The 13,916-nt window shown below is 44.4% G+C and overlaps 1 protein-coding gene across 1 annotated transcript in view; it reads right to left on the bottom strand.

Annotated features, from left to right (window-relative positions):
* The window catches only part of Reep3 (receptor accessory protein 3), an 82,704-nt gene that overhangs the window by 68,091 nt on the left and 697 nt on the right, over positions 1-13,916 (bottom strand). The gene's annotated exons all lie outside the window — the stretch shown is intronic.

The following is a 13,916-nucleotide window of genomic DNA, read 5'->3' as shown; positions in this document are numbered from 1 at the left end:
ACAGACCTCTGACTGCTTCTTGGTAAGGTTCAGAGGTCTTTTTAAAGGGTTCCAATGACATGTTTTAATATCACTAAATAACCAAATTAACACCACTCTACCTTTTTTCTTTTTAACTTCCGTGTTCTAAAATGGTGATCTTGGGCAGCTCAATCCCACAGCAGCTTTTGGCACAATCCAGCATTAAGGGTTTGGTAGTGCCCTGGGAATTGAACTCAGGACCTTTGGAAGATCAGTAGGTGCTGTTAACCACTGACAGCATAAGATTTTAAAAGTGTGACTGCATGTTCCATGCACCCAGGAGACTTTGGAAATAGGAACACCCAGGCCATCCTAGATCCTCTCAATCAGACTCTTTGGGAATGAAGTCTTGGAAAACACTTTAAAAAAACAAAAACAAAAACAAAAAAACAAAAAACAAGCTTCCGATAAGCTATAGTACTGAGCTCCAAAGATATGCCCCCTTCTTTGTGAAAGGGTCTCATTAGGTTGCCCAGGCTGGTTTGGAACTCAAGGGCTCAAGTGAGATGCTGACCTCAGCCTCCAGAGGTGCATGTGTCCCACCCAGTTCTATTTTAATGAGGCAGACACTCAGTGTCCGGAGCAAAGTGTCTGTGATGGTAATGAGGGATTCAGCATCCACATGAAAGTGGATTCTGCCAGCACTAGGAAGCAGAGGCAGAGAGGGAGAGACAGAGGCAGGCAGATCTCTGGGAGTCTGAGGCTAGTCTGATCAACATAAAAAATTCCGAGACAGCCAAGATTACAGATTTTGAGACACAGAGAGATCTTGTCTCAAGAGCAAACAACAGAAACAACAACAACGAAATCAAAATTGGATGCTCTCCTTTAGGAACTCTACAACACTGAAAATAACTTAAAGATGTTTTAAGACGTCAAAGCCACCATTCTACCAATGGTATTTTTCAAATTGAGTAATGTTAGAACTGCTTTTCTGGCCTCAATCTCTAATTTTAAACCATCTCATCTTACAAGATTCGGTTTTTAGATAGTGAACAAGGCTAGGCAATCTTCTGAGGCAGGGACTCATGCAGTTCAGGGAGGCCTGAAACCCCTGATTCTCCTTGCTTCCAACTGTAAAGTGTCAGGAGTGCCCAGAGGTGTGGCCAGGTCCCAGTTCAAGGTTGGAAAATCTTGTCTCTTTACTATAAAGTTTTAGGCTTGGTTCCCTGGATTAAAATGTGAGCAAAACGTAAAGACTGAAAAAACTATAGCAAAAACAGGAATCCGATCAGTTTTAGAGGGAATCTAGGTCATCCACAGCCCATATGGAGGTAATACTCTCCAAGCTGAAAAAGCTCCATTTGCAATGTGTTTTTACTTCGGAGTGACTGCAGCCTTACTGGGGTGGGGGTAGGGTGGGCCTGGGGAAGGGCGTGTAGAGGTGACTTTCAAAATTCAAATCCGGTGTCCTAAATTTACAAATCTTTACACAAAGAGCTGCAAATTTACAAGCTGATGTCTCATATCCGGTTCTGGATCCTCTGGCAGCTTGGTGGACGTGTCATTTAGTGACCAAGTGAGCACAGCAGAGAGAATGAATAAGAGCCAGTGACTAGGCTAACAAGCCAAGTAACTCCTGGCCACGGGGAGAGTGACAGATGTCCTAGACAGATCGCTCCTACAGCAGTGACCCTGGGGACAGTACACACCTCTCCATATCACGTTTCCTTTCTTTGAACAAACCAAAGGAAGCTCAGGGTGGCTGAGGAATACCACACATCAGGGATCCTCTCAGTTTCAGAGGCTCTCTTCCCCTGATAGTTCAGAGCCATCCAGAGCCCGCTGCTGTTTATGCTTCCACTTCTAGCCCTGGGGAATTGCTCTAAAGCAGATGTGCAATGTGAGCTCCTTCCTTCCCTCCTCCTCTCTCCTCCCCTTGACTCTTCCTTAGTCTGCAGAGATGGGGACTGAACCCAGGACTTCATGCATGCAAGAGAAGAACTCCTAACATTGAGGCATAGCTCTAACTCCAGCTAAATCACTTTTATGGAAGCACTGGATCGTCTCAAGCAATGTAAGGCTTTGGACTAGTCAACCACCCAAACAGACAAGCAATAGCAATACAACACAAGGCACAGCCACTGAATGAAGAACATTAATATGCATTTCAGTTGCTGCTTCATCTCTTAGGGTTGGCCACATTGATTCACACAGTTTTAAATACAGAGTTGCCTTTTATAGTATATGTAATATATCAGAGAGATAGCTAAGAAAGCAACATTGAAGAGTTCAGAGTGGATCCCCAGAGATCAGATAAAAGTGGGGTGCAGTAGCCCAGGCCTGTAATCCCAACACAGGTACATGGAGAAGGGAGGCAGATACTGAAACACAACAAGCCCCGAGATCTGTTAGGCTGGTGCATCCAGAGAACAGCAAGAACCAAAATCCACGGATGTCCTCTACCCTTCACACCAATGTTGTGACATGCACATGCCTCCTCCCCAATATTTAAAAAGGTTAAAAAGAAAGAAAAAGAAAAAAAGAAAACAACTCTCATCTGACAATGACTAGAAATAAGAAAAAGAACATTTAACTAGCTAGCTCAGCGTCCGCTTCTAGAACCTCAAAAAAATCCTTTGGATAAATCTGAAGTTGGACTTTCTTCACTGGACTTACATCAGCTTTGAGAAAAAGGACAAAAGACAGCCTGCCTGGCATTTTCTCAAAGGTTCTGGCCTTCTGTTCCAAGACTCGACTCGCCATGACAGGTGCGGCCCCTTCCCTGTCTCCATCTGTGGCCTGGCGTAGCAATAGAATCGGCCCCTATACCAGCAAGAACATATGGGCTGGGACAGGACCAGCCTCTCCTTCCCGTGGTATCTGCCTCCTGCTTGTCTTAGCTTGCCCCTTTAGTTACTGCAGGTAGCAGCGCCTAACCCACCCCATGTGTTAAACACATCTCCACTGTAAGGGCTGACACAGAGGAAAGGATACAGGACACACACTTTCACGTCATATAGATGATAGACCAAATTCCACGGATCCCTCAAACTTAGGAGCAGGACGCCATAGCACCAACCGCTATACCTCTTACCAGCTTCGAAGCTGACGCTTATCCTACACTGTGTCGGACATTCGCTCAATTTTCTCAAAAACTGACTGGCCACATACGTGCAGTTTAACTATGTGGAGGCGTTTAAAGATGTTGTCGTGTGATACACAGTCATATCTGGCTTGCTCCATGCACAGCAATGCAGTTCTCGGAATATCCCACCCAAAACACACAGTCACGCTAAGGATTATATTCGGATTTACAGTCAGCTCAACCATGGTGTACATACCAATACTACACACACACACACACACACACACACACACACACAGTCCTTCCCCTAGCAATTCACCTATGATTCTCCATAAGAACCACACAAAGACTACAGTCAAGAGCTTCACTGGGGTTCTACCTTGCCTCCTGGTCACACGGAGGACCGCACTCTGTGTTCACAAGGCTGGCAGTTAATGCTGAACAATTTGAGAGGTTATAAAATTGTCCTTTATGGGCTGTCAAGTTGACTCAGTGGGTAAAAGTGTCTACCTGTGCAAGCAAGCAAGCTTGATGACCTGCATTTGATCCCTGGTGCCCACATAAAAAGCTCCATGTGTCACGGTGGCTCATGGTTAGGTGTTACTCCAGTTCCAGGGGAATCTCATACCGTCTTTTGGTCTGAGTGGGCTCTAGGCATGCACATGGTAAACAGACATACATGAAAGCAAGGCACCCGTATACATTAAAAAAAACAAGAGTGAGCAAACTGGATGTGGTGGGTATCAGAAATTTTAGCATTCTACATCAAGATGGAGGATGGAAGCAGGATTGCCTGGAAGTTCTCAGAGCAGCTAGCCTGCAGTACAGGGTGCAGAGCACCAACAACTGAGACCCCTTGTCAACAAGGTGAAAGGTGAGAATACATACACTTGGTCCTCTACGGCTTCCCCCTACGTATGGTCAGGTCTAGCTTTGCGATTCAGAGTAGAAATTCAATACCCCTGTGGGGCAGTGGACCCTACCAGGAAACTTGGTAAGGTAGAACGGGTTCAGAAACCCTGGCACCCACCTGAGGACTGTAGGAGTATCCCTACTCTCGACCAGAGATGCCTGGCCTGGAACATGTGACCACAACTCCACACATAAGAAAGTGATCAATGGTCCCGCAGCACAGAACACAGAGTTCTCCATGTTAATGAGGTATCCAGATGGTCCCTGAGGGTTTAGCCAATAAACTTGCCTTCCCGGACTATCCTTTCTGAAAACGGTATTTATCCTTCTTGTATTTAATCTCTGGTCCACCCTGAGGAAGTTGTATGCATTCATTTTCCACGATGAACAATCAACAAATAGTATGGACAAGAAAGGACTGCCCCTCTCACCAAGAACTGTTGTGGGAGCTGCGGAGGAAGCCTTCGTCCTACAGACACGCCGCTTATGTCTCCCACTGAGGGTCCCCCTGAGCTCCTGGACATCCACCCCCTGAGCTAAGCTGGAGACCCTGGGTCCTGGTCTCACTGCAGGCCACTTAAGTTCTGACTCCCTGCAGATTCCAGTGGAGACTGGATGCCCCGGAGCTTGGGAACCTCAGACTCTGACTTGTTTCTCATCTGGACTGACATCCCCATCCCAAGCTGCATTCTCCCACCCCAAGTAGCGCGTCCGAGATGGCGCTTCCTGCAAGCTCAGCACCTCATGGCGGCTTAGGGTAAATGCAGTCTAGTGTTCTGCATGTCAGCCAGAGTGAAGTTAACACACCCCAGTGGTGAGCTGTTAGGCAGAACCACATACCCGTCCTCCCACAGAATGATATCAAGACAGCTATTTTGTTCACTTCCCCTTTCATCCCGTCCCTAAGATTGTTTTTGTGCCTCTGTCTGCATCCCTCTGCAAGCCTGAAGGTTGTTGTGTACTGTTTGCCATGCTGCAGACCGAAGCACTACTTTAGAAGGTGACCATATTTGGAGACAGGGTATTTACAGGGGTAATCAAGTTAAAAGGAAGTCAACAGGGCAGGCTGTAATCCAGCAGCCATTGCCCATCTATGTGAAGATGAAGGGAAGGGTCAGAATAGAGCACTAAAGGTGGCTAGCAAACCACCAGAAAGCAGAGAGGCCCCACAAAGATTCCCGCCCAGTCCTCCCAACGTGACTTGTTGTTACCTTGATCTCAGACTTCTAAAGTGACCTAGTTTGTAGTTTTCTGATCTATCAGTGCCAGCAGACCATACTTCCCAGAAATGTGACATGATAAGAGGTTCGTGACGCTGTCCACGGCAGGATGACTGATTTTACCTATGCGTGCAAATAATTACTTCCTAAGACTGGCATGTCGTTCCTTGAAAACAGCAATGCCCATTTTGCATGAGGACATCTGAACACTTTGTGACACAACATCCTGGCCAGGAGAAACCTATGTCAACATCTTCTCTATGACTTTCATTTATGATCTTCTTGCTAGTTCCGTCTTTGTCATGCTGCTGACACTCGTAACTGTGACGCTGGTGACATAATGGTAACCTCTGGCTTCATATTTCTAATCCACGTTCGTCTGAATCAGAGTGGGTCTGCGTAGGCCCATGAGCTTGAACACTTGCCACCTAGTTGGTGGAACTGTTTGGAAAGGACTAGGAGGTGTTGCCTTGTTGGAGGAGCTGTGTCTTGGGTGCCTTACAGGCCGCCTGTCGTGCCCTGTGCACTCTCTGCCTCCGGCTTAAGGTTAGAGATGGGAGCTCTCAGCTACTCCTGCCGCTGTGTCTTTGCTCAGTCATCATGGACTCTAAGCCTCTGGAACCATAAACCTGATTAAATACTCTCCTTTATAAACTGCCTTGGTCAGAGCATCTTATCACAGCGACTGGAAAGTAACTAGTACCCAATCCTAATATCTTTTTGTCTGTATGGTGCTGGTGATTGGAACCAGAGCCTGACCTGTCAGGAATGTGACTATTTCCAGTTCTGGTGGCTGAAAACTATAATAATCCCAGTGTTCAAGAGGCTGAGGCACAAAAATTTTGAGTTCAAGACCAGACTGTGCCAAAGAGGAAGACCCTGTCTTTTTTGTTGTTGTTTCAAGACAGTGTTTCTTTGTGTAGCCCTGGCTGTCCTGGAACTCACTCTGTAGACCAGGCTGGCCTCAAACTCAGAAATTCGCCTGCCTCTGCCTCCCAAGTGCTGGGATCAAAGGTGTGCTCCACCACTGCTCAGCTAAGACCCTGTCTTAAATATTCCCCAAAGCCAAACAACATACAAAACACAGAGCAGAAACCCCTGCCTCCAAGCTGCCCTCCAACCTCACAGAACTTCAAAGCTCTGCTGTGTCACATAGAAACTCAGAAAATATGGTGCAATATTGGGAATACAGTGGGACAATTTCTTAAATAATTCAATAGTTTTATTACTCTTGAAAATGTCTCTATAAGGCACAAAGGAAAAAAAAAAAGATAGCTTGGTTAGTGATCGTGTTTTCCTCAGAGCATTCAGAGGAAAATTCTATCCTAGGGAATTTCCTAATGTCAATACAGGAACTCCAATGTCTCCCATAAGGGCGCATGGAACAGCAAAGAGAAAACAAGCCAGCCAGTTTTAGACCAATGTGCTAGGCAGGTGACTATATTTGCTAGATTATTTCTATAGGACTTTCTGTAACAAGGGAATGTTCTTTTTCTTGTGATTTTGTTTGTTTGTTTGTTTCTGAGGCAGGGTCTCTCTGTATAGCCCTAGCTGTCTTTGAACTTACTCTATAGACCAAGCTCATAGAGATCCATCCACCTGCCTCTACCTCCTGAGTGCTGGGATTGAATGTGCGTGTCAACACCACCTGGCAAAGTTCTGTTTTTGTACTGCCCACCAAGGTGACCACCGAGTTCTTGCAATGTGGCTATCGAGACTGAGTAATTCGAGTTTGAAATTTACTTACTTAACTCACATCCGAGTACCCACATGTGACCTCATTGGCCATCAGAGCTTCCACGTTTGTTCCTTCCCTCCCTTTGCATGGAGCTTGGGGCTCTCAGGCAGCAGCTATTCTGCATATGAGGTGGCACACACATGGCAGCATCTAGAGATGTCTGGGGCTCTTAGAACCAGGGAAACGGGGTATGATGACACTGGTTCTAGTGAGCCGAGACCGAGAGATCTGCTAAATATCCCACAATGCACAGCGCCCTCCTAACAAGGAAGGACTTAATCTAATTCTAGCATTCACACCGCACAACTTCTGGCCTCTGTGGGTGCTAGGCACTCACACAGCACACAAACATATACACAGGTACACACACACACACACACACACACACACACACACACAATTAAAGTCTAAGAAAATGTAACATATTAAAAGGAACTTTTAAACTTCAAGCCAGGTGTGGTAGCTCATTCTTATGATCTCATTTCAGGAGGCTGAGGCAGGAGGATTGCTGTGAATGTTGGGGTACATAGTCGGATGGCCACGTAAAAGAGTGACACTTTGTGATCTATTCCTTAGTTATCTTGATCGCTAACCAACAATGCCATCCCAACTGCCACATTTTCCCTGTTTGTGGGACCTGGGTGACCATGCTGTCTTCCTCGACTTTCAGTCATGGTGGTCTGTGCAAATATAATATAGCACACGTGAGTATTAAATATTCTTCACTAATTATAGATAAGTAGGCAAAGAACTTCACAGCCAGTTAATATAGTGAAAAAGAGAATTTTTATAATGGCTTTGTCGAACAATTTTGATCATTTACCATGGAAAAAAAAATATATGGAAGAGTGTCTAGTACAAATGTGTAGTCTAGGATCCAAAAAAAAAAAAAAAAAGGCTTGTTATCCAGAGGGGATCGGCAGTAACCTTTCTTCATGTGCTTATGTTCATTTTAAAGTATCTGAATTACTAAATATATATAAATTATTACCATTCAAAGATTTATTTATGTTTATAAGTGCTCTCTCTTCACATACACCAGAAGTGGGCATCAGATCCCATTACAGATGGCTGTGAGCCACCCTGTGGTTGCTGGGAATTGAACTCAGGACCTCTGGAAGCACAGCCAGTGCTCGTAACCACTGAGTCATCTCTCCAGCCCCCATATAAATTATTATTAAAGCAAAGTTGTTGGAATACGTCTGAGGAGATGGTGAACAGCTGTAGCCAGGGCTGCTGATATAGGAGAAGAAGACCAAGCCACCAGCAAAAGTACATCACCACTGGAGGGAAATCGCAGTGTCACTGGGAGGGGAAGGAAAGCCTAAGTGAAGGACTTTGGGAGCATCCCACAGGAGCCAGAGTAGATGCAGTGCACACAGCTTATTTAGTCTCTTGTGGTATTCTTTTAAAAAATTTATTTAAAAAAACTGTCTTATTACTTTATGTGTATGCTTTGACTTTATGCATGTGTGTATACCAAGTGCACGCTTGGTACCTGAGGTCATAAGAGATGTCAGATCCCCTGAGACTCGAGTTACAGACCTGTGGGTAATTGTACCCGGGTCATCAGTAACAGCAACAAGTGCTCCTAACCTCTGAGGCGTCTCTCCATCCCCTCCTCGGAGGTATTCTTAAGTGAAAGAGAGGGAGGGTAGCTGAAGAGTTGAGGGAAACATATACCAAGATTAAAGAGTGTTTTTAAAGGCTTGAGAAATAACAACACATAGGTGTGCTCACAAGGAGCACCTGGCAGATGGGTAAAAAAGAACATGCTGGAAAGAGAGGACATTGCCAGAGCATAGTTTTAGTCTTCAAAGATATGTTAAATATGTTAGGTTGGCCTATAGTCTGTGGGGTCAATAATCATTACTGTTACCTGATGTAAGGAGACCCAGTCCATTGTGGGTGGCACCATTCCCTAGGTCCCCAACCTTATAAGAGAGGAGCAAGCTAGAGGAAAGCAAAGAACGATCACCCCCCACACACACACACCAAATGTGGATGTGAAGCTTTAACTTCTGTGCAATAATGGACTGTCACCTAGAATCGTGAGTCAAAATACACTCTCCCTTTCCTCGGTTGCTTTTCCTTGGGGTGCTTGTCACAGCCATAGAAATGAAACTAGAACAAACAGTTGAAGAAAGCAGGGGGAAGTTTTTGCTACTACTGCCAGATGATAGAATTATGGCAAAACAAAAGGGAAAATGTGTTAGTTATGCATGAAGGAAATAGAGAACTCTCCCTAATTCAATTGTGTGTGAGAAGAGAGTAGTTACCAAACACCTGGATTTATAAAAAGTTAAAACAGAAAGAAAAAGAGAAAGAAAGAAAGAAAGAAAGAAAGAAAGAAAGAAAGAAAGAAAGAAAGAAAGGAAGAAAGAAAGAAAGTAAGTCAGTCAATGTGTTTAAGAACTGGGGATGCAGTTCAGTGCTAGAACACTTGACTAGTGTGTACTAGGTCCTAAGTTTGATCTGTAGTAATACCCACATCACCAAGAACAAAGGAAAACAAGTGGAAATGTTATTAAAGGGTTGGGGAGAGACGGCTCAGTGGGTGAAGTGCTTGCTATGCAAGCCTGAGGACCTGAGTTCAGATCCCCAGCAGTCCTGTAAGAAACCTGGGCCTGGTAGATGCCCCTGTCGCTCTAGTGCTTGGGAGGAGAGACAGGAGCATGGATCCCAGAGGTTTGCTGGCCAACCAGCCTAGTCTGCTGATGAGTTCCAGGTTCAGAGAAATCCCAGGTCTCGAATGACATGGAAAGTGACATGGAAGACACATGACGTTGACCTCTCGATCCGCAAGCACACGGACCTGCTCACATAGGTGCACACATATCTATCCACCACACGCACCACTAGAACTATGAACCATACAACAAAAATCGACATCCATGAGAGACTTCAAATCAGATTAATACACATTTCTATCCAATATTAAATAGTCCGAGTTTCCATATCTAGTAAGGGGCTCAGAGAAGACAAACAAGAAATACACAGAAGTGATCAAAGCACATACAGGCTGTTTAAATGATAAGATAATTAATAAGTAAATATTAGGGCAATTATTCAACCTTGATAATAAGATATGAAATACAAAAGAAAAAAAACTTATCATACATATTAGGAAACAAAACACCAGGATGCCTATTTAATTAATCTGTTTATTTTTGTTTTTCAAGACAGGGTTTCTCTGTATAGCCCTGGGTGTCCTGGAACTCACTTTGTAGACCAGGCTAACTTTGAACTCACAAGGAGACTTCTACTTCCTGAGTGCTGGGATTAAAGGCATATGCCATGACCATCAGGCTGCTAAGCTGTATCTTGATAAAGTTCTTGTGCTTTGCTGATGTAACAGAAGACACGAATAACTTTTTGGTACACAATTTTAAGGTTTAAGCCAATGATCATGAAAACATAAAGTTTCATTCAGAAATACTCCTCGTGTTCTTATCCTAAGGAAATCCTCAAGGCATATGAAGGATACTGTGGTGGTTTGAACACGCTTGACCCAGGAAGTCACAGTTTTTAGGAGGTGTGGCCTCGTTGGAGGAAGTATGTGACTGTGGGGTGGGCTTTTCTGAGATTTCCTTTGTCAATGCAATTACTCTGATTCATATTTTCCTCTCTCTCTCCCTTTCTCTCTCTCTCTCTCTCTCTCTCTCTCTCTCTCTCTCTCTCTCTCTGACAGGGTTTCTCTGTGTACTCCTGGCTGTCCTGATACTCACTCTGTAGACCAGGCTGGCCTTGAACTCAGAAATCCGCCTGCCTCTGTCTTCCAAGTGCTGGGATTAAAGGCATGTGCCACCACTGCCTGGCACTCTGATTCTCTTTACCTTAGACTTAGTCTCAGGCAGACTCTTCAGACAAAGGCAAAAAGCAGCCACATTTTTCAGCAAAAATACCACAAATAGATTCTCTAGGTCAGAGTTTTAATCTATTATCATGAAGGCTGGATGCATGGCAGCATCCAGGCAGGCACGGCGCAGGAGGAGCTGAGAGTTCTACATCTCCATCTGAAGGATGCTAGAAGAACGACTACCACACAACTAGGAGGGTCTCAAAACCCGCACCCACAGTGACACACTTCCTCCAACAAGGCCACACCCACTCCAACAAGTCCACTCCTCCTAATAGTGCTTCTCCCTGGGTCAAGCATATTCAAAGCACCACAGATGCCCACTGCAGAATTGTACCTGCATTACAAGAATTCCTTATAAAGTGTGATAGTATCAAACTTTGGTATGTATAACTTTGTTATCTAAACACAGGCTCAGAGGGGGAGTAAAGAAACATAAGATGGTCTAAAATTTAATATGTAAGTATTTGGGATACGTGTTCCCTCGTTCTGAAACCAGCTACTGGCACCTATGAATAATTACTACCCATAGATGCTGCATGCAGACATTATATACGGGGCCAGTCACTGTCAGTGATAGAATTGCTATTTGAAATCAGACAGCCTGGTTTAAGTTTTGATTTGTATGCAATGCTGTAACACAGACGATAAGAAAAGTTAGGGAAAGGGGGGAGGAGATTCCCTCAATTTGTGAGTCATGCTTTCAGAATGTGAGGTACAGGCAGTGTATATGAATTTAGTATTATGTTCACGTTACCATTCCTTAAAAGCTGCTCACCCTGGGGAGCTGGCTCAGTGGTTAAGGGCACTTACTTCTGCAGAGGACCCAGGTTTTGGTTCCAGCATTCAAATGGCAGCTCATAACTGCTTGTACCTCCTGTTTCACGGGATCTGACATTACATTCTGACCTCTTAGGGTTTTTGCAGAAGTGTGATACACATACTCAGGCACACCCAGGTGCAGTCACACACACACACACACACACACACACACACACACACACACAGAATCCATAAAAAACTGCTCATGTGACATTTTAAGTAAGTTGATTTTGTGACCATCAATTTAAGATGAGGTGACTTTGCTTGCTTGCCCGGCCTAAGTTCCTATGTTCAACCAATTTTTGGGACTTACATGGTGGAAGGAACGAACTGACTCCTACAGATTGTCCTCTGACACATATCCCCAAGATCACCCCAAAACAATGAATTAAAAAAAAAAGGGCAACTTAAGCTCAGGTGTGCTTGGTATATTCAGAGGGGCTACATAGCTATTAAGTGACATCTAATGCTGAGTTTAAAGCCATCACTCTCGTCCTCAGAGATATATCAAGGTCTGCAAAGAATTGTTCCTTTATTTTGGGAGTTCAGGCACACATAGGGTCCCTTGTCCCTTAGGGTACCTCTAAAGGCTCACACTGAGATAACTGTCTGATCTTGTTTAAGACCAGCTGGGTGTTTCAGTAGGATTAGGAAGGATATCCATAAATAAACTCTATTTCACGGTATGGAGCATGTGCCTAGGTCTGTGTAGCTATTAGGACAGCTTTCATGTTTAGAGACAACTCAAAGGCAGACGGAAACACACGGACGTTCCCTGACAAGTGTGCTGGACCCAAAGCTCATGAAATACAGTTCTTGACTCCTGATTCATACATGTTTTAATGGTCCTTTTAAAATAAACCACATGCCTATGCTTCCCCTTCACCCCAGACCTTAAATTCCACAGGCTGAGCCAGCAGGAGTGCGCCCTTCCTTCAGTACTGGACTCACAGTGGTGTCGCTGGGATTACAAAGTCTTCATAAAACAATGGCCTCTCTTTCTCTTCCTGCTCTTCTTGTTCTTCTCTCTGTAATCTACCCAGGCACTGGTTTACACTAGTCCACCTATCGGAAATCTTTTCCTTCTTCCTCTTTGGCTGTCTAGATTGGGTTCATTCTTCAAGGTCTATTTTGAATGTAATCTCTTTTGCTTTCTTTGATGACTCTTCAACCACAGATAATTTCTTCCTTGTCTAACACCAGGTATTACACTAGGTATTACTCTCATAAGACTGACATTTTAACCTGTACAGTAGATATCTGTGGATGTGAAATGGCTGTTCCATTAAGATCTCTGACGTGGTACTGACCTTTGTATTGGAGGTAGCACTAGAAACATATTCCCTTCCAACATAAAAATAAAAATCTTACTCGATGAATGCAAACTCACTCAAGCTGTCCCATAATTTCCCATCCTTGCAAATGGTCAAAGAGATCAAAAGGCAAAACCAGCTTTTTAATGGGGCATTTAATTTGAGGGGCTAGGGAAAAATAGTTGAGGGACTTCTGGTAGGCTACGAAAGTATGCCTGGATTGTGTGGAAACCCGAAGATTGCCCTGGAAAAGGCTAAACATAATTTGAAGGCACCCATGGTATAACTTTATTTATTTGTGGTTTTAAGATGAACACAAGAAGTTTGGAGGCTTTAAAGGACATTTTATGAAAGGACAAATTTTGAATGCATTGCAAATTAGGTTACCTAGTTCACTTCCAAATGAAATAAAACCAAGTTAGAAAATTTAGCTACTTCTCCGTAGTGAAATAATAATAATACTAATAATGCCCAAGTAATGTCATTTTCTCCCTTCAAATTATAAGCTAATCAACGAGGCCTGTTAACCTCATATAAACATTTCATTAAGGTACTCAGATGACATTACTGCTACATGAATAATGAATCCCCGTCCCCAGGCTCTACCTAATTTACTGCCCTTTATTTGGTGGCTTCGCTTTAGAGCGCACAGGGAAAGGTGAAAGATGGCAAGAGAACCGGTTTAACTTGTATCCGAATACCTTGGCAGATTAAACAACACAACTCAACTTTTCCCCCCACGTCGTCCCATCCGCAGCTCTCATTTGTATCCCAATCAATGAACAGATGAGATGACCCGAACAAAGGGGACTGGCACCTGCGCCTTCTCCGTCGCAAACATTTCTTCCCACACAGGGCCCTCCCTGGTCAGCGTTTGGCCGACCTTTCTAGAGCAGGCTCCTTCTCGGGTCACCTCGGGACCCCTGAGCAGGACTCTGCTGCAGCCCGGGCTCTGACACGGATTCCTCCTCCTCCTCCTCCTCCTCCTCCTCCTCCTCCTCCT

The sequence above is a fragment of the Grammomys surdaster genome, unplaced genomic scaffold (assembly GCF_004785775.1).
Source record: "Grammomys surdaster isolate TR1022 unplaced genomic scaffold, NIH_TR_1.0 367, whole genome shotgun sequence".
NCBI classification, from domain to species: domain Eukaryota; kingdom Metazoa; phylum Chordata; class Mammalia; order Rodentia; family Muridae; genus Grammomys; species Grammomys surdaster.
The sequence above is the reverse complement of the archived record's forward strand: the minus strand, read 5'-3'. Positions and strand labels throughout refer to the sequence as shown.